Source organism: Hypomesus nipponensis, chromosome 3 (genome assembly GCF_054491055.1).
Source record: "Hypomesus nipponensis isolate SF chromosome 3, ASM5449105v1, whole genome shotgun sequence".
In the NCBI taxonomy this organism is placed as follows: domain Eukaryota; kingdom Metazoa; phylum Chordata; class Actinopteri; order Osmeriformes; family Osmeridae; genus Hypomesus; species Hypomesus nipponensis.
In genome coordinates, this window is record NC_140363.1 from 2,570,001 (window position 1) to 2,593,557 (window position 23,557).

At 49.2% G+C, this 23,557-nt stretch overlaps 1 pseudogene; it reads right to left on the bottom strand.

Annotated features, from left to right (window-relative positions):
* LOC146299132 (glutamate receptor ionotropic, NMDA 3B-like) overlaps positions 1 to 22,979 on the bottom strand; it is a 49,968-nt pseudogene extending 26,989 nt beyond the window's left edge.
* Between the last annotated feature and the right edge of the window lie 578 nt (positions 22,980 to 23,557).

The following is a 23,557-nucleotide window of genomic DNA, read 5'->3' on the forward strand; positions in this document are numbered from 1 at the left end:
GTTAACTGCAATTGAACTACACATTCTTGTCAATTGAATTCTTTCAAAAACCATATATTTTTGTCAATGAACAGCTGTGACTGTAATATGTTGCAGCACATGGATGGTTGTATTTGGAGCTACAGTTTACAGCCTCTTCTGTGCAGCCTGTTTCAGATTATTATGCTCTGTGGGGTAACCAAGCACTTACCGCTGTGTTGTGTGATTATGCAAACGGGTTGTCTAATTTCCCCCTAATTTTCCCCAGGTCCCCCGGCACTAAGTATAATGTGAGACAGTAATCTCCCTTACCATGAAGGGGATGAGGTACACACAGCCATTAACACACACACACACACACACACAATCACGCATATGCACACGTCTTCATGAGCACACACTACCTGACACACACATATTTATCGAAAACACACACACTTAAGCATACACAAACGCCCCCATGCGCCAGTCATGCAGCTGGAGCTGCCAGCCACTTAGGCTTGTAAATGAGGTCGGTTATCTGGGCCCAGCAGCCTGTTGGTCCAGACAGAAGCAGCCGATCGCGACCCAGATACACAGCGCCCGGTCCTAACACCAGATTGGACACACACCCAGCAGGTTCAAAATCCTATTTCACAGTTCAGGCCGAGGGGTAGCCGTTGAGCTTTTGAGATTTACAAACAGAATTACGGACGCATGTTTTCACCATCAACAGGAGCAGCAGGCAGGATCAGCCAATCAGGAACCGGCGGCTGTATGATGTCATGGAGCTTGTAGTGGCGAATGTGTTGTCTGCCAAAAGAAGAAGTGGAGCTGAGCACACACGCCCACACACATCCTTGGGGGCTTGTGTGTGTTGGAGATGCACTTTAAGTAAGTGTTGATTTGATTGGATTTAAATGGCTGCTCGCTTCATCTCGTCCAGCCTCCTCTGGCCTTTGGAGGCAGGTATGCGAGGGGAGGTGAGTGTTAGCGGAGTTGTGTCCATTAAACATAAGGACCTTGTTAGTCTCTCCACCAGGGGGTTATGAGGTCGTAAAACAGCCATTGTGATCCGAGGGAACACTGACGATGCTATAAAGCTGCTGGAAAAGGGCCCCCCACCTCTCATCTACCTCTCCTCTCATCCACCTCTCCTCCTTTCTGCTCCTCCACCTCTCAAGCGCATCTCGTTTCCTCTCTTGTCGTCTACCTCTCCTCCACCTCTCCTCTCATCGCCTGACCTCTTCTCTACCCATCCTTCAACGCTTCCCCTCTCTCCTGTAGTCTCCCGCTCATGCCTCTCTCTTCCCCTCTCTCCTGTAGTCTCCCGCTAATGCCTCTCTCTTCCCCTCTCTCCTGTAGTCTCCCGCTCATGCCTCTCTCTTCCCCTCTAGCTCTCCTCCTTCGCTCTTTCTCTCCTTTCACAGACCTCTTTTCCATCCTCAAGCTCTCTTCTCCTCCACCTCTCCCTTCCTCCACTTCCACCTACTTCTCCTCTCATCTATCTCTCCTCTGCTTCTCCTTACTTATTTACCTCTCTTCTCCTCCGTCGCTCACCGACCTCTCTTCTCTCCTCTCCTCCTTTCTTCTCCTTTCATCTACCTCTCTTCTTCCTTATCTCTCCCCCTTCTCTCGCCTCCACCTGCACTTTCTCGTGTTAACATGGTTTCACATGAAAGGGGAGAAGAGTGAGAAAAATATGTGATTCAATTTCAGAATCAGCATAAGACCAGTCTTACCGAAGAAATGGTGTGGGTGCGTGTGTGTTTGCATGTCGTGCGTGTTTGTTAGGTGTGTGAAATGCTGTGCAGTTTGCAAAGTGTAGTGTGTGTAGTTTATGAACCATTTGATGGAATATTGTTCTCAGTGCGGCTCCAAATTAATTTGAATGATGAAGAAGCAGAGCGCATCAGTGTTCCCCTGGGGCCAAGACAGGCGAGGAGGAGGTGGAGAAGGGTAGAAGAAGGAGGAGGGGCTAGAGGAGGGGGAGGAGGAGGTGGAGAAGGGGGAAGGGTGGAAGGAGGAGCTGATGGAGGGGAGGAGGAGGAGGAGTAGAAGGAGAAAGATAAAGACAAGGAGGAGGTGGAGAAAGGGGAAGGGTGGAGAGGGAGGAGGGGAAGGGGGAGGATGAAGGCGAGGGAGGGGAGGAAGAGAAGAGGAGCAGGACGAAGACAAGGATGGGTGGGTCGAGTATTAGAATATAGAGGGGGAGGAGAAAAAGGAGGAGGTAGAGGAGCAGGAGGAGGAGAAAGAAGAAGAGGAGGAGAGGAAGGGGGAGGGGGAGGAAGAGAATGAGAAGGAGATGGATGAAGTTTGGGAAGAGGAGGAACACATTCATGCTTTGTCACTCACTCACTTACTCACTTACTCACCCATGAGAGCTTTTGTCCAGATATATGGTGTGGTGTCATATTACATTCAGGCTGCGTAGTGTAAACAAGCATTCATTCAAAGCAATTAAGCATTAAAGTAACCTAGTTTAGCGCTTTATCGGTCAAAAGCAGACGCCTTGAAGGTTCCAACTGTTCTAAATATATTCTAGAACTGCGCTCAAGAACTATTTGACAGTTCTGTGATCATCAAATGAGACGGTTTCTGTGAAGCCATCCATCCTGATCAGACGAGTTGATTGACAGAGGAGAGGGAATATTCCATTCCATTTCCAGGCAGCATTAATAGGCCTGCGTTGAAGCAGCAGCATCAGAGCTGAGGACAGTGTTGGAGCGCCAGTTATCTCTCCAGCAGCAGAAACAGCACGCGCTCGGCGGATTGTCGTGCATCCCTTTGATCCGCACACACACGCGAGCACACGCACAGAAGATTGGCGCGCCGACCAAAGATACGCTCGCCGTGTTTATGTACGATAGACCCCCCACCCCTCCCCCCTCCCCCCCCATCCCTCCTCCCGCTTCCCAACGCAGCCTGGAGCAGCTTGCGATCCTCCATCGGAGCGCAAGCCGTCTTTTATTAAGCGAGAGGGATTTTAGTATAAACAAAAGATGTTCATTTTCCAACGCCAAAGGGAAAAACAAAATACAGGAGAAGAATCTAAGTGACTTTCCTGGTGTGCCGGCACTGATGGCCGCCGATGATAGTGTTTGTGATGGTGATGGATGGTGATGACGAGCGGAGTGGAGGAGATGGGGAAAACACGGCCAGGCTAATCTGAGTCATGATTGCCTCTGTAATCTCATTTACAGCTGTGAGTCATCCCTTGCTGCTGCAGCCCACATATTCTGATTACAACGGAGCCCTAACCATCCGTCAGGGGCACGACGGGTGGAGAGGCACTAGGTTCCACGCCTCTCTCTCTCTCTCTCTCTCTCTCTCTCTCTCTCTCTCTCTCTCTCTCTCTCTCTCTCTCTCTCTCTCTCTCTCCCTCTTTCTCTCTCTCTTGACTGTCTTGCTCTCTCTCTTTATTGAATATATCTTTCTCCCTCTCTTTGCTCTCTCTCTCTCTCTCTCTCTCTCTCTCTGTATATATACTATATCTTTCTCTCACTCACTAACTCACTCACTCACTCTCTTTCTCTAACTGTCTTTTCCGCCTCCGTATATAATCTCTCTCTCTCTTCCTCTTTGTACGGTATCTTTGTCTCCCTCACTCTCTGTCTCTGCCTGTCTCCATCCCTCCCTCTCCCTGTGTTTGCCTTGCACCACTCTAACCCAGCTGCTTACCCTCCGACATACAGCCCTGTTAGCAAAGCAGTGTCTCACTGCAGAAGAGGCAGTTAGCCGTAATCACGGCCGTGTACGTTTGGAAAACAGGCTGTTTTGGATTCCAGGGCTGTCAGGGTGTCAGATGGCCTCTCACAAGTCTGTAATGTGATCAGCCGGCAGCGGAGCGAATATAATGTCAACATTATTCAGTTACCCTGTGAGTGATATCAAACGGTCCCCAGCCCTAATGTGGGCTGCTGTGATGTCATTAAGCGTTAGCCCCCGGGGAGTGTCACACAGGAAACAGGAAGCAGGAACTTCAGAGGGGAATCAGGGGACACATTTATTCAGCGCACCCCGGGACACGCGTTACACTCATAATGAGTCTGCACCTTTGGGGTTTGTTGGGGTTCATGTTTCCATCCGACTTTGAGGCTGTGTGTCAGTGTGTGTGTGTGTTTGTGTGTGTGTGTCAGTGTATGTGTGTCTGTGTGATGGAAGTCCACATGAAAATGATCCCTATGCCTTGGACGTGTTGAATACTTAAACTCTAACTATGCTCAATAGGAGAAAAACGGAAGTCATTTTGGAGTGAGTGTGCATGTGAGTGTGTGTGGAGGGTTATGGATGGGTCTGGTGGTGAGTAAATGACCTGCCCTGATTCAACCAATCAGCAGAGCTCTCCACCCGAGTCTTAAACATCCGCCTTCATCCATCTCTATAAGAGAGAGGGTGTGTGTGTGTGTGGGGGGGGGGGGGGGGTGGAGCGATGGATAGGTAGACAGAAAGAGAGAGAAAGAGAGAGAGTTACACAGAGACCGGGATGGAGAGAAGGAGAGAGAAAAAGCAAAAGAGAGAGAGAAACAAATAGAGAGGTAGACAGGAAAGGGGATGGAGGGGGTGAGAGAGATAGAGAGAGAGAGAGAGAGAGAGAGAGAGAGAGAGAGAGAGAGAGAGAGAGAGAGAGAGAGAGAGATTAAATGGAGAGAGGTAGACGGGAAAGGGGAAGGAGAGAGGGTAAAGAGACGGAGGAGGAAACAAGTACAGAAGAGTAAAAAGGGATAAGGAGAGCAGATACTAAGTTCTAAGATATTGAGTTCTCTAAATTTCTGTCTATATCATCATGAGTGGAGATGTCTGACGTGTCTATGATGTCATAAGTGAAGATTACCAAAGTTGTATCGACTTGTGTAGCTGTTTCTGATTGGACGAGAGACAATCCATGAGTTGAAATATCCCAGGACATCCCAACTCTGACTTTTCACAGCTAATAATAAATCACTCTGAGATGAAACATATGCGTTGATATTGATAAGTAACCATAATAACAGAGACGAGTCAAAGCCTCCATTTACAATTTTGAAAGACTTTAACAAGTGCGGAAGGCCAGAAAACTGGTATCAACACACACACACTTGACCTATACAAACATCTTAGGACAAAACAGTCATCTAAGTGTTCCCATAGCCAAAATCAACAACATCATTGACTAACCATGGGATAAGGGGCACTCACAAGCAAACTTCTATCAATGTCAGGCTGACATTATGGGGCGACTAGATTAAATATGGAACACAGGCAGATTCAACTAGGACCTTGATCCGAAAGTAGGGGAAACTAGCTTACCACAGACTAAACAACAGTCACGCCCAGGGTCAAAGTACCATTATGGGATGTCCAAATCAACTGTATAAATATTGTATCAAATCTCTTGTAATGGCAGATTAACTCTTGAGCGAAGAGTAATCTCAACGAATGTCTTCTTGTCTGATGCAATAAAGAACCTTTGCTTCTGAAACTGAACCCTCTCCTGAGCCTTATTCTTAAGAAGCAACCTGAGGAAGCTCAAACCCAGCCTTCCACACAAGCTAACTTTATTTACAACAATGAGTGACTTCAAAATTTGTTGTAACCTATTTGAAAAATGTTTCTTTTCATAATGTACTGTGTCAGTGTCACGTAACCGCTCATCTCACATCCCATTCGCTATTCACCTCGCTAGTCAATCTACTTCAGACAGGCTGCGGCCTACACGACAGTAGCAGCAACTCTGCATGTGGGCGATTATTTTCTTCAAAAAAATCTTGATTTTATTTGGGGACAATGACATGGCTCGATAGCTGGCTAGTCTTGTTGTTAAACATACTGTCAAATTATTGTTGTTTGTGACATGTGACATGGCTGGTTAGCAAGTAAATCTTCTTGTCAAACATACTCTACAAATATATGTATTGTTTGTCAACCATACACAATGTTATTGCCTTTGAGTCTTGCTAGCATAACGTTAGCTTTCGGGCTAATAGCGCAGCTAACGTTGACAATGGAACAATTTTTTTCGTTGCGGAGGAACAATGGCAAAACATATATTTTTAAAATCAATATCTGTGTTTAAATGTTAATTGGTTGACCATAAAACATTTTTATAAAAGCAATATAGTAATATAGTATGAGTGCAAGTGGGGTTGGCAGACATCCCAAGTCTCCCGGAAGGTCCGGGAGTCTACCGCATTTAAATAGCGGCTCCCTGACGCAGGCAAATGCTATACAATCTCCTGGAAATTGAGCGAGCGAGAGACTGTGAAATGGTCATTTATGTTAGAGACAGGTGCATATCACGCGTCATGAGAGCGTTTCGGGGGGGGGGGGGGGGGGGGTTATACGTGCTGGTTGAGGGGGTACTTCATGCGCCCGGATTGCGTGCCCGTGAACCTCCTGGAAATTATTTTCTGCAACTTGGGATGTCTGGGTTGGTAAGGGACGTTCCCACGGGTGGTGTTCGGCCGTAGCCACGAGGCTGGAGGCCGGGTGGCGTGTGTTGCCCTCTCTACTGATGTCTATGACAACAGTGTCTGAGGTGAGAATGCATAGAAACTCGGTGCTGAACAACCGTTACACACACTCGCACACACCCACACGCATACACACGCATACACACACACATAACCACTGACACTCTCACACACATCGGGGCACACACACACAAAAACACATTAAGGGCCAGGATGATAACAGTAATGTAGGTCCACAGGTGGTCTGGTATTTCACATGTCCCTGATGGGAGGAGACTTCAAACCATTAATCTTCTATTAGTCCCTTCATGACATCATCAGAACGAGACGTCCTGCACGTGTCCTATGTGGCCTTATCAGACAATAGCGACGCTTTCCGAGGGGTATGTGTATGTGTGAGTGTGTGTGTGTGTGGGGGGGGACTCCTTATCAAGAACAAAAACTCAGTCATCACTAATCAAAATATAATTTAAGAAGAAGATAACACAGTGTGTGTGTGTGTGTGTGTGTGTGTGTGTGCTTGGGCTCTGTCTGTATGCACTCAGGGTCCCTGTGTGTGTGAGTGCCTGGGCTCTGTCTGTATGCACTCAGGGTTCCTGTGTGTGTGAGTGCCTGGGCTCTGTCTGTATGCACTCATGGTTCCTGTGTGTGTGAGTGCCTGGGCTCTGTCTGTATGCACTCAGGGTTCCTGTGTGTGTGAGTGCCTGCAGTCAAGTGTTTCATGTGTGTTTGTGTGCTTGTGTCTGTGTGTGTGTTAGGTGTGTGGATTGATGAGGGTGTGTGTTTGTCAGTGTGTGAGACAAGTACTGCATGTGTGTGTGTGTGTATGTCTATGTGTGTGTGTGTGTGTGTGTGTGTTTGTTAGATGGACCCAGCAGTGTTCTGATCCAGAGAGGAGTACATTGATAAGAAGCTTTGGGATCTTCACACTAATGATGCGATAACCAGTAGCGCTCAGAACAATCATCTTTCTCTAACTGGCCATAGGGAGCTTCTCTCTCTCTCTCTCTCTCTCTCTCTCTCTCGCTGTCTCTCTCTCTCTCTCTCTCTCTCTCTCTCTCTCTCTCTCTCTCTCTCTCTCGCTGTCTCTCTCTCTCTCTCTCTCTCTCTCTCTCTCTCTCTCTCTCTCTCGCTGTCTCTCTCTCTCTCTCTCTCTCTCTCTCTCTCTCTCTCTCTCTCGCTGTCTCTCTCTCTCTCTCTCTCTCTCTCTCTCTCTCTCTCTCTCTCTCTCTCTCTCTCTCTCGCTGTCTCTCCCCACTTCTTTATTCTCTCCCCTCTCTTTTCTCTACCCACAAAGTCACCTTTCATTTCCATTCATAAAAAGAGTGTGCGTCAGATCCTTTTAAGTACCGATAGTCTTTTCAGTGCCAACAGTAATTTACTTAGTTGGCAAACCTCTGAGTGTGTGGAGCTTCTATAACCAGAACAGCAAAGAGTGTGTTTCCATGTGTGTGTGTGTGAGTGTGTGTGTGTGTATGATTATGTAGGACCGTCAATGTTCTAAGATCGACAATGATCTTCCATTTTAATATTTAAATCCGGAAAAAACAAGCCTCTTTGCTGGTCTGAAAAATGTAATGTTTGTGTGTAAATGTGGCTGTGTGTGTGTATGTGTGAGTGTGTTTGTGTGCGTGCTTGTCCTTCTCTCGGTTTGATATGCTTAGCAGCAGTTCACATGTTGATTGATGTTGATTGAAACATGTAAAGAGCATCAAAGAGCCAGGCTCACACATACTGACTGATTAAGACCACAGAGGAGAAAGAAGAGAGTGTGTGTGTGTGTGTGTGTGTGTGTGTGTGTGTGTGTGTGTGTGTCTGTACGAAGTTGTGCGGGTGAGTGTCTGTGCGAAGTTGTGTGTGTGTCTCAGTAAATTTGTGAGTGTGTGTGTGACTGTGTCTTAGTGTGTTGCAGGTCAGAGACAGAATCATAATTTATGAAATATCACAGATAATCTTGTGGAGATTAATGATCTCATTTGATTAATGCTTAATGTTTAATGAACTACAGATCAGACATCATCTTCTCCTCAGGTGTTTCTCTGCATAGTAAGCAGTCTGCTTCCTCTCTGCTCTCCTCCCTAGGGAGCATGTGTGTGTGTGCTGTGTGTGTGCTGTGTGCGTGCTGTGTGCGTGCTGTGTGAGTGTGTGGCGTGTGTGTTGTGTGTATGTGTGTGTGTAGATTATATTCTTGATATTCATGCTATTCTGCCTCTGGTAAGCTATTTACCCTGGGAGTCTGTGGAGGTGTGTAGACACACAGGGGACAGTGTAGGACAACCTTCATTAACGTCATTAGCATCCTCCACCCCCTACCTCCAGCCTCAACCTGCCAGCCTCCTTCAGCCTCCACTCTCAACACACCTGCCTCTGGCCTCAAACCACCAACCCCCTTCTCCGGCCTCTTCCTCGTCTTAGTCTTCACCCACACCCCTCCAGCCACTGCCCTCAATCCGCCAACCTCTAGCCTCCAGCCTCCCCCTCCAGCCTCCACCTCCAGCCTCCCCCTCCAGACTCTAACACGGCTGAGATAGGATGTAGGAGCTCCAGGGGGAACTACAGCAGTAATGATGATCTCAGGCAGTTGTCTCGGGAACAACATCATTGCCTACATCGTGTTTTCCCTTCTCTCTCCACGCCTTCTCTCTCGCCGTCTATATTCATTTCTGTCCCTTTCATTCCTTCTCTCTGTCCCACTTCATCCTATCTCCATCCTCCTGCCTCACTCCTTCCAGCTCACATCCTGTGTGCTGCTCTTATAACATGATTTTACACAGAAATAAAATCCTCCCTGCATGCGTGCGCCTCTCCACCCCTCCTCCCTTCATCCCTCCCTTCATCCCTCCCCTCTCTCTCTCTCTCAGAATTTTTTATGGTGACTGCTCAAAGTGAAAAGGTGGTTGGTGGCGTGTGGAGAGACTTTGGCAGGTGTGTGTGTGTGCGTATGATTGTGTGCGCGTGTGTGTGTGCGTGTGTGTGCGGGGGTTCATTGGCAAAGGGTGCGTGTGTGTGTGTGTGACTGTGTGTGGCTTCAGGAGATACTCTGGCAGGTGTGTGCCTTCAAGGTGGAGACTGCTTGCTCTGAAGGGTAGAGCAACATCGGGGAGCATTTGGTTTATCAGATTAAACATGTGCCGTAGACAGTGAGAGAGAAAGAGAGGGAGAAAGAGAAGAGAGGGTGAGAGAAAGTAAAATAAAGAGAGAAAGAAAAGAAAAGAAAAGAGAGAGAGAGAGAGAGGGAAAGAGAGAGAGAGAGAGAGAGAGAGAGAGAGAGAGATACAGCAAGAGAGATAAAGAGAGAGAGAAACTCCCTTGGTAGTTGATTCAGTGCTATCATGGAGAAAGAGAGAGAGAGAGAGAGAGAGAGAGAGAGAGAGAGAGAGAGAGAGAGAGAGAGAGAGAGAGAGAGAGAGAGAGAGAGAGAGAGAGAGAGAGAGAACCTTTAGAAAGGGCCCAACAGATGAAATGACATTTACGGATCAGAACTTCACACATTCCATTCCCAGCATCAGACATTCTATTCCTGGGAGGAATTCTGCTCTCCAGAAAGTTCTGGGTGGTGATAGACCAGAAGAGACAGCAGAAGGATGTCATAAAACCCCCACAACAATAGTTAGAGTAAAAAACAAATTACGCAATAAAAGTGTCGCTTTAGGAGCCAGAAAATGACAAACAGTTGAGGGACTACGGGAGAGAGGGAGTAGAAGAAACAAAGAGAGGACCAAAACAGGAAATAGAGATTTCATTTCCAGGGCTCTAGCTGCATGCATTAGGAACAGGCCAGACAAGGAGGATTCAAGCTTTGCACGGCAATCCTAGAAATGAAAAGAGAGAGACTGGGAGAAGAAAAGAGAATGAGGGCCAGGGAGGAGGGAGGGGGAACTGGAAGAAAGAGGGAGTGTTAATAAGAGAGAGGGAATGGAAATGTGCAGCATGTTCTGGATCTCAGGAAGCAGGTGGAGACAGGTAAACTGCAGGAACAGGAGGCAATCCTCCTGGGTGTCTACAGTCATCAACACACACACACACACACACAAAACACACAGTAGTCAACACGCACGCACACGCAAACACACGTGCACACACTGAAACACATACAGACCGACACACGCACACACAATCAGACATGCACGCACACACACACACATAAAGTCAGACACGCACGCATACAAATTGGCACTCACAGACAGAAACATGCGCACACATTCAAACATGCACACACACACACACACACACACACACACACACACACAGAGTCCCCCTGTGTAGCCCAGACTGACAGATGGAATTACACACTCCTGTGAGTCTGTGTCTCTGCCCGCACTCCACAAGGGCAACCGAAGACTTTCTGGAGATGGTGTCTTAGGGAAGGTTCCTTTCCATGCAATTTACACAAACATACACACCCACCCCCCTCCACACATACACACACACACACACACACACAGTGGGTGGGCAGAGACACCAGCAGTAGCACCCTAGACAGCAACCCTGGTGCACACCAAGGACTCCCAGATTGTTACCCAATCAGCCAACGAGCCCAGTGGTTGTGGCCAATGGGCGATGAGGGTCCAGCGACTGTGGCCAATGGGTGATGAGGGCCCAGAGGGGGAGGGGACTTTCCCTGTCTCTCAAATCACACAAACACAAACACAGATATTCACACGCATAACACACACCCAATGTTGGGGAGTAACGGAATACATGTACCAGCGTTACATATTCAGAATACAAGTGAGTAACTGTATTCCATTACAGTTACAATTTAAATAATTGGTATTTAGAATGCAGTTACATTGTTGAAATCATTGGATTACATGACGATACGTATCTGTTTCACAAGTTTATTCACTCTCTAAATAAATTAAGGCAACTTCTAGAGGTAGAGATGGAGCCGGTGTCGTAGTTTTACTGGTCACCTTGCTATTTTATAGTTGTATCAGGTAGCTACCTGATTAGTTGACGTTTTTTGCTGATTTCCTAGCCCCAGAGCCTTTAGCCCTGTTTGACATGCTAGCTAACATTAGCTCAAATTATCCTGAACCAAGTGGAGGAGTTCAAGTATCTCGGGGTCTTGTTCACGAGTGAGGGAAGAATGGAGCGCGAGGTCGACAGGCGGATCGGTGCGGCGTCCGCAGTGATGCGGGCTCTGCATCGGTCCGTCGTGGTGAAGAAGGAGCTGAGTCGAAAGGCGAAGCTCTCTATTTACCAGTCGATCTACGTTCCTACCCTCACCTATGGTCACGAACTATGGGTAGTGACCGAAAGAACGAGATCGCGAATACAAGCGGCCGAAATGAGCTTCCTCCGCAGGGTGTCCGGGCTCTCCCTTAGAGATAGGGTGAGAAGCTCGGTCATCCGGGAGGGGCTCAGAGTAGAACCGCTGCTCCTCCGCGTCGAGAGGAGCCAGCTGAGGTGGCTCGGGCATCTGATTAGGATGCCTCCTGGACGCCTCCCTGGTGAGGTGTTCCGGGCACGTCCCACTGGGAAGAGGCCCCGGGGAAGACCATGGACACGCTGGAGGGACTATGTCACTCGGCTGGCCTGGGAACGCCTCGGGGTCCCCCAGGAAGAGGTGGTGGAAGTGGCCGGGGAGAGGGAAGCCTGGGCCTCCCTGCTTAGGTCGTTGCCCCCGCGACCCGATCCCCGGACAAGCGGAAGATGACGAGAGACGAGAGACGAGAGCTTGTGATAGCTTAGACTGCGATTAGATTTTTGTAGTATGCGGTTCAATGTGCAGTTAGTGCAGTTACATTTAGCCTACTGCCTAATGTCTTCAGTTAGGCTGCTGTCTTATGTTATCTTATTCCTTACATGCCAAGTCCTCCTGTCTATGAAAAATGTAGGCCATGATGTGATATCATGGTATGTTATAATATATTAGCCTATAGGCCAACCTAGTATAAAATGCAATTCAATGTGGAAGTAATCCAAGTATTTAGAATAACCGAATATGTTACAAATTCTATTTTGAGCAATGTGGAAGTAATCCAAGTATTTAGAATAACCGAATATGTTACAAATTCTATTTTGAGCATGTATTCTGTATTCCGTAACGGAATACGTTTTGAAAGTATCCTTCCCAGCACTGCACATACCGCACACACACCGCACACACCACACACACCACACACACACACGGTCAATGTAACGCGTATCAAACCGTGGTGCTCCGTTTGAGACAGTGGAGAGGACGTTTGTGTTTGGATGGGAGCCAGAGTAGCCTAGAGCGGGAGTTGGGTGGGGGGGGGTGGGGTGGTGAGTGACATTCATTACTGTTGTGCTCCTTATGTTTGGTTCAACACTGGATCTCCCCATCTAGATAAGAGGCACTGGACTAGACTGTGTTTTGGGCTTCAAGGACACTTGATTGAGGTCATAAAAATGAAAGATGACTTGTTGGAACCGAGTCACTGCGGATTCTCTACTTCAAATCCTCATCCCTCTTTCCTCTCTCTCCCTCTCTCTCTCTCTCTCTCTCTCTCTCTCTCTCCCTCTCTCTCTCCCTCTCTCTCTCTCTCTCTCTCTCTCTCTCTCTCTCTCTCTCTCTCCCTCTCCCTCTCCCTCTCCCTCTCCCTCTCTCTCTCTCTCTCTCTCTCTCTCTCTCTCTCTCTCTCTCCCTCTCTTTCTCTCCCTCTCTCTCTTCCTCTCTCTGTGGATGTTCTCCTGCCAAATATTGCGTCTGTCCCATGGTCTCAGTGGTGGTTTGGGGGGATAATTGAAAAAAGTTTTCTTATTTTGAGCATAGAAAAGAGTTAAGCAAACAAGATAAGAGTTTACTTATGAAAAATGACGCAAGGAAAAAAAACACTTTCAAAGCATTTAAAGGGAGAGATAAAGTTGGACAGAGCACAGGGAGGTGAAATTTAAACAGATAAAGAGAAAGAGACAGAGTGAGATGGACAAAGGGAAGGAAGGAAGGACGGGAGGAGGGAGGGAGGGAGGGAGGGAGGGAGGGAGGGAGGGAGGGAGGGGAGGGAGGGAGGGAGGGAGGGAGGGAGGGAGGGAGGGAGGGAGGGAGGGAAGGAAGGAAGGAAGGAAGGAAGGAAGGAAGGAAGGAAGGAAGGAAGGAAGGAAGGAAGGAAGGAAGGAAAGGAGGGAGGGAGGGAGGGAGGGAGGGAGGGAGGGAGGGAAGGGAGGGAGGGAGGGAGGGAGGGAGGGAGGGAGGGAGGGAGGGAGGGAGGGAGGGAGGGAGGGAGGGAGGGAGGGAGGGAGGGAGGGAAGGAAGGAAGGAAGGAAGGAAGGAAGGAAGGAAGGAGGGAGGGAGGGAGGGAGGGAGGGAGGGAGGGAGGGAGGGAGGGAGGGAGGGAGGGAGGGAGGGAGGGAGGGAGGGAGGGAGGGAGGGAGGGAGGGAGGGAGGGAGGGAGGGAGGGAGGCTGTTCACTAGACTGTGTTAAAGCTTGCCTGCACATGTGTGTGTGGGCTTGAGTGAGTGTGTCTCCCTTGTGAAGCCACATGTGTTTGTGTGGTGCTGTGTACGTGTGTGTGTATGTGAGAGGGAGGTACTAGACATATGTGTACGTGCGTGGTGCGTGGTGTGTGTGTGTGCGTGCGTGTGTGCATGTTTCCTCCAGCCTCTCTCTTCGCTCACACAGGCATCCCAAATGGATTGGGATCAATGGGAACACTCAACAGGCATTGTTAAACAGTCAGTGTTGTTTGTGTGAGAGGCCTAGGAGCCTGCAGGCCTTCTGGACTTTGGAGAACATTCTGGACTGCAGGAAGGCTCTGGCCGCACTGGCGAGGGCTGGGACTCTCACTGCAAGCTAATCAGACTGCTTGTCTCACTGGGGCCTCGCTGATCCTCTCCACCTTTAAACAGTGCTGCTGGAACAACAGAACTGGTGAAATGGAAACGTTCCCCCTGCTAAGCAAATAGGTGAGGGAACAAGAGGTTGAATAGTTCAGTTTTCGTGAGCTGTGTGAAACACTGATTTATGGCAGCTGTGAGCACATGTGTGTGTGTGTGTGTGTGTGTGTGCATGCGTGTGTGCGCACTCGTGTATGTACATTTCCTGACTGATCAATAAGTCAACCTAATTCATTAACTGCCGTTACTGAATGAAGCCCTGGATGGAAGATGGGAGGGCTGCTGACTCCGCCCACTGCCTGCCCTGACTGCCCCCCCCCCCCCCCCCACACACACACGTACCCCATCTGCCAATCCTCTCCCTGTTGGCCAGCATTCTGAAAGACAACAATGAACAGGAATAACCGGGGTTGCACCACAGCACTGGCTACACACTGAGGTACCCACTCACACACACACGCACACACTCATTCACACAGCAGCCAGTAATGTTGGCAGTAATATTGGTGGCAGAGTGTGAGTGCTGGGAAGGTCTTGGCAGGGGAAGTGCTCTACCCCCCAGCAGGACTGTAAGAGAGGTCGGGGGGTTGGGGGGTACAGCTCCAGGGGGGTCCAGTCTCCTCCACACTGGAGTCCTGCTGGAAGTGAAACAGGAACTGATCTGGTGGTGTGACAACAGAGGATCAGCTCTCTGTGTGTCTGTCTGTCTGTCTGTCTGTCTGTCTGTCTGCATATTTGCCTGTATGTTTGTCTGTCTACCTGCTGGTTTGCCAGTCGGCCTGTGTGTATTTATGGTAAAAGGCAGGGTGGATTGAAAGCTCTTGAGGTACTCACACAAGAAGTACTCACACAACACTCTCCATTGCCCTCCCTCCCTCCATCTCTCCCTCCCTGTATATAACTATCCCTCCTTACCCCACCCTCTCTTTGTCTGTCTCCCACCCTCCATCCCTCCTCTGGGCCCATCTGTGTGGCTCAGTCCCATAAAAAGTCCTGGAGATGATGTGAATATGAATCTGATGCCTCAGCACATCGCATACGATTTACACCCAGCTGCTGTCTTCCAGGGGTCAGTCTGTAGATGTGTATGACAGATCTACTGTGGGGCTGTGGGGGTGTGGGTGTGTGGGGGTGTGGGGCTGTGGGTGTGTGGGGGTGTGGGGGTGTGGGGGTGTGGGGCTGTGGGGGTGTGAGGGTGTGGGGGTGTGGGGGTGTGGGGGTGTGGGGGTGTGAGGGTGTGGGGGTGTGGGGGTGTGGGGGTGTGAGGGTGTGGGGGTGTGGGGGTGTGGGGGTGTGGGGGTGTGAGGGTGTGAGGGTGTGGGGGTGTGGGGGTGTGGGGGTGTGGGGTGTGGGGGTGTGGTTGTGTGGGGGTGTGGGGGTGTGGGTGTGTGGGGGTGTGGGGGTGTGGGGGTGTGGGTGTGTGGGGCTGTGGGGCTGTGGGGCTGTGGGTGTGGGTGTGTGGGTGTGTGGGGCTGTGGGGGTGTGGGTGTGTGAGGGTGTGGGGGTGTGGGGGTGTGGGGGTGTGGGTGTGTGGGGGTGTGGGGGTGTGGGTGTGTGGGGGTGTGGGGGTGTGGGGGTGTGGGGCTGTGGGGGTGTGAGGGTGTGGGGGTGTGGGGGTGTGAGGGTGTGGGGGTGTGGGGGTGTGGGGGTGTGAGGGTGTGAGGGTGTGGGGGTGTGGGGGTGTGGGGGTGTGAGGGTGTGAGGGTGTGGGGGTGTGGGGGTGTGAGGGTGTGGGGGTGTGGGGGTGTGGGGGTGTGGGGGTGTGAGGGTGTGAGGGTGTGGGGGTGTGAGGGTGTGGGGGTGTGGGGGTGTGGGGGTGTGTGTTCCTACAGATGGGTGTTCTTCCCCAGACAGGTGGTACCTAAACCCATCCGTATGGGCTGTAAATCAGTGAGATGGACTTGGCAGCTGTGCTCATAGAATATTTTTTTCCCACCTCCCTGGTCCACCTCTGAACACCGCATCTCCAAACTTTCCTTTTTGAACTTCTTTCTCAGCTTATAAACACATCTGTCCTTATCTGTAATTATCTTTCTGTCTCCCTCTCTTTCCTGTGTGCCTGTGTGTGTCTATACCTGTTTGTCTTCACCTGTGTGTTTGTGTGTTTGTGTGTGCGTATAGGTTTGTGTTTGTGTGTGTCTGAGTCATTATCGGAGAGTCACACCTGGTCCAGATTACAGGTTATCTCTCTCAGGTCGCCAAGATTCACACAAACACACGGCGATAACACCTTGAAACACACACACGAAAGCAAACACACACACACACGTTGTGCACAGATGTGTGAGAGTGTTTAACCTACCTTCAGTGCATTATCATTCACTACTACTACAGCCCCGACGGAGCACCACCCAATGTACAGAGAAACGATGTGCTTTATCCCGTACCTTCCATCCCTGGTACATCGTTCTGTCCATCCTTCCATCCCTCTATCTCTCCTTTAAACAACGTATTCTGCCCTTCAATGACTTCAGTATCCCTTCCCTGCTTCTCTCCTTCCACTGTCAGCTTCTCTCTCACTCTCATTCTTTCAATCACTCTCTCTCTCTCTCTCTCTCTCTCTCTCTCGCTCATTCTCTCTCTCTCTCTTACTCTCTCTCTCTCCTTCCCCCCAGAGCCCAGCAGCAGTGCTGATGTTTCCAGATGTTCCATCTCCACGTGGCTGTGGCTTGGTTCCCCCAGGAGGGGCAAGCGACATCAGTGACCAGCCTGCTGCTGGTCCCCTTCTCTGATCCACAGCAGCACTAATACACAGGAGCTCTGCGCCCTTTCTCACACGCCACACACACATGCAAACACGCATTATATACCGTCGCACACTCTCTCTCAATCTCACACACACACACACACACACAAATCCCTTGGCAAAAACACTCACACAACCCCCCCCCACACACACACATATACACACACACTCATACAGAAACTCAAGCCGGCAACACACGTAATATCTCAGCATACAAACACACACAGCCACACACACACAGACACACACACAGACACACACTGGATCTCAGAGACCAGGCTGGGCCTGAAGGAGCTTCTCATCTTAACACTAATAAAGCGGATCCTTCCGGCTGGTTTTGTGTTCGGAGGGCTGCTGCTTTCAAGCTGTTCCTCTCGCTTGCAGCAGCAACACCACACACACACGTCTGAAGAGCTCTTTACCCTCGTTAGTTTTCTGTGTTTTCACCACAAATCCACCCATCGCCGTCCTCGTCGTCATCTCACAGAAACGCTTGAAGCTTTACAAGCTTAACAGCCTTCAGTGAACTGTGAGTGTGCCTGTGTGTTTATAGTATGTGTGTGTGTGTGCGCGTGTGCGCGTGTGTGTCCTTAGAGAACAGTGCTAGTTGGAAGCCACTATTCCTCCCATTCAGCAAGGTCTCAGGATTAAAATGTAATTTCATTCAAGGAGGCAAATTGAGTTTTTTAATGTACTAATCTTCATTTTCCTAAGCAGAATGAGCTGGTCTGTAAGACATGGAGGGAGCAAATGAAAGAGTGCAGGATGGATAGCTTGCAGTAAGAGACGTCTGTCCTCATCCCAGCAAGGTTTGCTGTTTAGAGTCCTACCAATCCAAGCACCAGTAAGAGTGTGTGCTGCTGGCTCACCTGAGGCAGACAGGAAGTGATATTCACAGCAGGAATAGCAACACTCCCTCAAACACAGCCGACTCGCCCAGACACATTTCACCAACGTTCACATTAGCAACCATTTGTTTTCATGTCGAAATTCTTTTGAATCCATCAAATGTGTGCATTATTTTTTTTTATTTGGATGAATCAGTCGGGTGACAGTGTTACATTGCTAAATCCCATTCGTCGGAAATGTATTGTTTCTAAAAGACAGGCTGCAGCTAAGCATACTCGCCCAGTTGCCCAGACTGGAGAAAGGGTGAAAACAGGGTGGGTGGGGAGGGTGACAACAGTGACGACAACAACAAAAACAACCACAACAACAGGAGCCTTCCGAGCACAGCAGTGATGAATCCAGTGCTTCATCCAGGAGTTTGACCCCAGCTCTCCTCAATAACAAGTGTGGCGTTGAGCCAAGAAACAGAATCCTTTAGATGAGGAGGGTGTGAAACACACAGGGCTTCTCCCTGACCTGTGTGGAACCCTGCTGTGAACCCAGCTCCACCAAGATGGCCGCCGTCAGTAGGAACACCTTGAAACACCTTGACAAAACGTGTCCTGCACTTCCACCTGGCTTGGTCTGCTCCTGGCAGCTTGTGTGTAGTTACTAGAAGTTTTTTTGTGTGTAGTTACAAGGTGTGTGTGTGGTTACGAGGTGTCTGTGTGTAGTTACTAGACGTTTGTGTGTAGATACAAGGTATTTACCATGGTAAACATTTCTAGCTTTCAGTTTCAAGATGAAGGACAAACTGATGTCTATGTGGCTGCATACCCAGTCCTGTTCCATACGTCTCTCTTCGTACAGATACATTATTATATGTACAACCAATGTTGTTGGTGCTCGTAACAAAACAGAACTGCTAGCTATCTAGCCCCGTCGGTGGTAGCTACACGACTGGTTACCCTGAGTATCCATACAGTGGCATACTGTGTAACATTTCATCTTTCACCCTGAATAAAATACAAAGATACCGTTTTCTGACTAGTGGATAAGATTATGCCACATCTAGCTAGCGTATTGGATTTCTACTGTACATTTTTTTATATTTCACTCTAAATAAAATAGCCTACAGCAAAAAAAGAGCCGAAACTAGTGTGTGTAGTAGATAACACCATGCTACATCCAGCAAGTGTATTGGATTTTTGCTTAATGTGTGTAAAAGTCGTATTTTGATCAATATTGCGAGTACGTAAACCCAAGTCTGCACACTTTGACATGACGTTATACAAACTACAATAGTGACTTAAGATAACTACAACTCTGCATTCATCTGTGTGACACGCCCCCGAGCGTGGTGCACTGTGGGAAGGCACACAGGTTAACTGAGCATTTACAAAAATCCAATCTTTCCTCATTTGCATAAAGTTCTGAAAATCCCTACTTTAATCGGTTGCATCGCTTTGCTACCCACAATGCCCTACGAAAGCGATTTGCCTGGCTCCATTGAAAATGAATGGAAAGCATTGCGTCGCTGTAGTGGACACGTCGGGTTAGTCTCTTTATATCTGTCTCTTTTTCCACCCCCCCTCTCTCTCTCTATCTCTGTTTCTCTCTCCCTGCTCTCTCTCTCTCCTCTCTATCTCTCTTAACACCTGTCTGAACATCAGAATTATAGTAGCAGTCTAAACAGACTCTCCAAACATGACCTCCCTTCTTCCTCCGCCCACATCCCCGTAATGAGACAGAATCACGTCCTCCTCCACTCCTCCTCTTCTCCTCCTCTTCTCCTCCCATCCTCTCCGCAGACATAGCCCCAGATTTACAGTTGCGGGTCATTCAGTGGGTCTAATTAGCTTAAGTACATTGGGAGGAATAAGCACTTTCTCACCAGGCTGCAGATCCTTCTGTTCTCACCAGAGGGAGGGGGTGAGAGAGCAGAGGGGGAGTGTGGTGAGGAAAGGGGGGTGGGTATCGAGACAGAGAGAGAGAGAGAGAGAGAGAGAGAGAGAGAGAGAGAGAGAGAGAGAGAGAGAGAGAGAGAGAGAAGGGGTAGAGAGGAAGAAAGAGAGAGAACAAGGGAATGAGAGAACGAGAGGGAGAAAGAGCGACACAGGCAGACAGTTTGAGGAAGCACCGAGGCCAGCCTCTACCACTGGGACCCTCCTAATGTAGTCTGACTCCCTGAGGCCCTGCTAACCACATTAGCCGCTGTTTAATGTGGGACTAATGCTTTCCAAACTCACACTTCACGTCACTGGCTGTTTGTTTTTTTCCTGACAGAGTCCCTGCTGCCCATGCCCCTGCTGGGTGATGGGCTAATAGTGTGTGTGTTTCTTTGGTGATCTGAGACCATATCAAACTACATATATCACCATGTCTGACTCATGACTGATGATTATGAGGGTAGACATTTTGCAGTGGGTCCGAACATTTCTCTCCCTCTGATTCTCTCTCCCTCTCTGTTTCTCTCTGTTTTAACCCTTTCTTCCTCCCTTTCTTTGTTTATCTTGGTGTTACCTCTCTCTCTCCCTCACTTTCTCCTTCCTCACTCTCTTCCTCTCTTCCTCTCTACCTCTCTCTCTCTCTCTCTCTCTCTCTCTCTCTCTCTCTCTCTCTCTCTCTCTCTCTCTCTCTCTCTCTCTCTCTCTCTCTCTCTCTCTCTCTCTCTCTCTCTGTCTCTCTCTCTCTCTCTCTCTCTCTCTCTCTGTCTCTCTCTCTCTCTCTCTCTCTCTCTCTCTCTAAGCACTTCTGTATCCCTCTCTCCCTCTCCCTTTCACCCCTATCCCGGTATTACGTCAAATTCAATCAAGTCATATTCAACAAGGCTTTACTTGAGTCGGAAGAGCAATCCTTGTGTTGCCAAAAACACACAATGAAGCAGATTTTACATGTTTTTCTCTCTCATCCAGAAACTCTCCTGTCTGACACTCTCCTTGCTGGAACTCTACTGAGCCTGTGTGTGTGTGTGTGTGTGTGTGTGTGTGTGTGTGTGTGTGTGTGTGTATGTGTGTGTGTGTGTGTGCGTGTGTATATGTGTGTGTGCGAGTGTGTGTTGCAGTTGGCTGCTCAGTTGTAGAGAGGCAGATACGGCTGGGGCTGGATTGACTGACTGGCACACAGCTTAGGTGCTGCTGCTGGGAATACTAACATGGACACACACACGTACATACAAACACACACACACAAATGCACACTCGCAGATACATGCATACCCACCCATAGTTTAAGAGGATACATACAGGGAGATAAACAGGAGCATCTTACAACACACAGGATTATATACACTTAAAAGAATCATAGACACACACACACACGTATGCACACCCACCCACACACACACACACACACACACACTCACACACTCTCACAAAGACCAACCTCTGAGTGTCTCTCCCTACACCTCTGCTGGTGTTTCTTCTGTTAACATTGAGTGATTCTTACCGAGAAGTGCTCAGCCTCCTAATCACAACCTCCACCCTGCAACCCCAACCACCCTGAAAACACACACACACAGTAACATTCTCGTACTCTCTTCTGCCCAGACCCTCTTCCTCCTCTCTCTCTCTCTCTCTCTCTCTCTCTCTCTCTCTCTCTCTCTCTCTCTCTCTCTCTCTCTCTCTCTCTCTCTCTCTCTCTCTCTCTCTCTCTCTCTCTCTCTCTCTCTCTCTCTCTCTCTCTCTCTCTCTCTCTCTCTCTCTCTCTCTCTCTCTCTCTCTCTCTCCTTGTGTCTCCCCATATACATATCTCTCTCACACACACCTATTTCAGGGTATGGCATTTTAACCATGTTGTTCTTAGAGAATACATCTTTCTTTACATTTACATGTATATTTTGTCAGTTAGCAGACACTCTTATCCAGAGTGACTTACAGTAAATACAGGGACATTCCCCCGAGGCAAGTAGGGTGAAGTGGCTTACCCAAGGACACAACGTCATTTTGCACAGCTGGAAATCAAACCGGCAACCTTCTGATTAATAGCCCGATTCCCTAACCGCTCAGCCATCTGAATCCTTTCTTTAGTTATAAAACCACGGACCCTGTTTTACATAATAGTTAGATTCACTGTCTAACAGACAGACTAACAGTCCACACAGATACATCACTCACAGGCAAGTCTACATAGACACAGCACACTTGGTTGGACATACTGGACCTGGACCAGTAAGGGATGCGACAGGTTTGGTTTTCTCTCTCCCTCTCAGCTGTGTGCTGTGCTGTCACACTGCCAAACAAGACAGGCTCTCATTCACTTCATCACTAACACATTCACTGCCACATAAGGGGATATTGTATTCGGTTCCTGGCAAGAAAGTTGGCGAAGGCTAAAGTACATTGATGTTTTGTACCAGTGAAACACGCGCATGCACACACAGACGCAATGACACAGACACAGGTCTGGACTGGGACTGAAAAACGGCCCGGGACTTTGAAACGCAGACCGGCCCAAGACTGTGCTATATATATTTTTTATTGCATTAGCCTATGCCGCGATCGTTTGACCGGCCGTTCCGGAAATCTCCCGACTCCCGATCAGTCCGACCCTGCACAGACAACATATCAAACACATAAACACGCACCCCCCCCCCTCCCCCCTCCCCCCACACACACACACATTCTCAATTATAATCACACACACGCGCATCCTGTCCTACCTTAGTCGCGAGTGGCTCCGTCTCCTCCAGTATGGAGATGAACGGGATCTCCAGAAACGACGAGAGAAAGTCCACCTGGATGAGCTCTTCTGGTGACCGGGGAAAAGCCAGGATACCGGAAACCCCACGCACCACCAGGTCCTGGCAGGCGCTCCGAGATAGAGATTCGGGGTCGCCTCCCGCAGGGGACCGAGCCACCATCTCCAGCGTAAGGTTGTAGGGAAGCAGTGGTGGCGGGGAAGTGGCAGCGAAGTCTGCACCGGTTTGGTGCCGGAGACTCGCAAGAGCGCGGTTGAGTGCGTTTTGTATCCTCGCTGGTTGTCGGGTCGGTAAGAGGGCACCGAGTCGCACGGTGTGCCCTATCCGGGCCAGGATGTGGCAGGGCTGGGGATGTGGAGCGCAACGGTCGAAAGAGAGGAGGACCAAGAGTAGAAGAAGCGGAACAAGTTTTGCGGTGGGAAAGTGTTGGGAACGGAGAAGTCTTTCCAGTGGAAAGTAGCGAGTCCAGAGTCCAGAGAGCGACACCATCCTGCTGCTCCGTGAAGGACGACAGGACCACTGGGCTCCGGTCGGCGGGAGATGGCATAGCTCCCTCTTTCTCCCGGCTCTCCTTCCCCTCTCAGACTTGATGTTTTCTGTTGCTTTTGAATCGGACTTGGTTTGCTGAAGGCGGTGACATTTTGACTGGTTGATGTTTTTTTTTATTTTTGAAAGTTGCTGGAGATGAGAAGAAGGCGAAGCAGACGAGAAGGAGCGATGAGCGCGCGCAACTGAGAGCGGTCGCCCCGCTTCTGTCAGTCTTTCACGATGAACGTTGGCGGAAGACAAAGCGCCATGTGTGTGTGATAGTGAATGATAGAGAGGGAGAGACGGCAAGAGAGAGAGAGAGAGAGAGAGAGAGAGAGAGAGAGAGAGAGAGGGGAAGAGGGAGGGAGAGGGAGAGAGATGGAGGTAGGACGAAAGAGAAAAGTGTTGCATAGAGTGCGCTTAGGCTACATTTTTGAAGACAATCTCACCTGTTCAAAGTTAGGCGATAACCTATAATGGTTGTTGCTCTTTTTGTCACTCAGCCTCTGCTTCGTCATAAAATGAGGAAGGTTTCAATA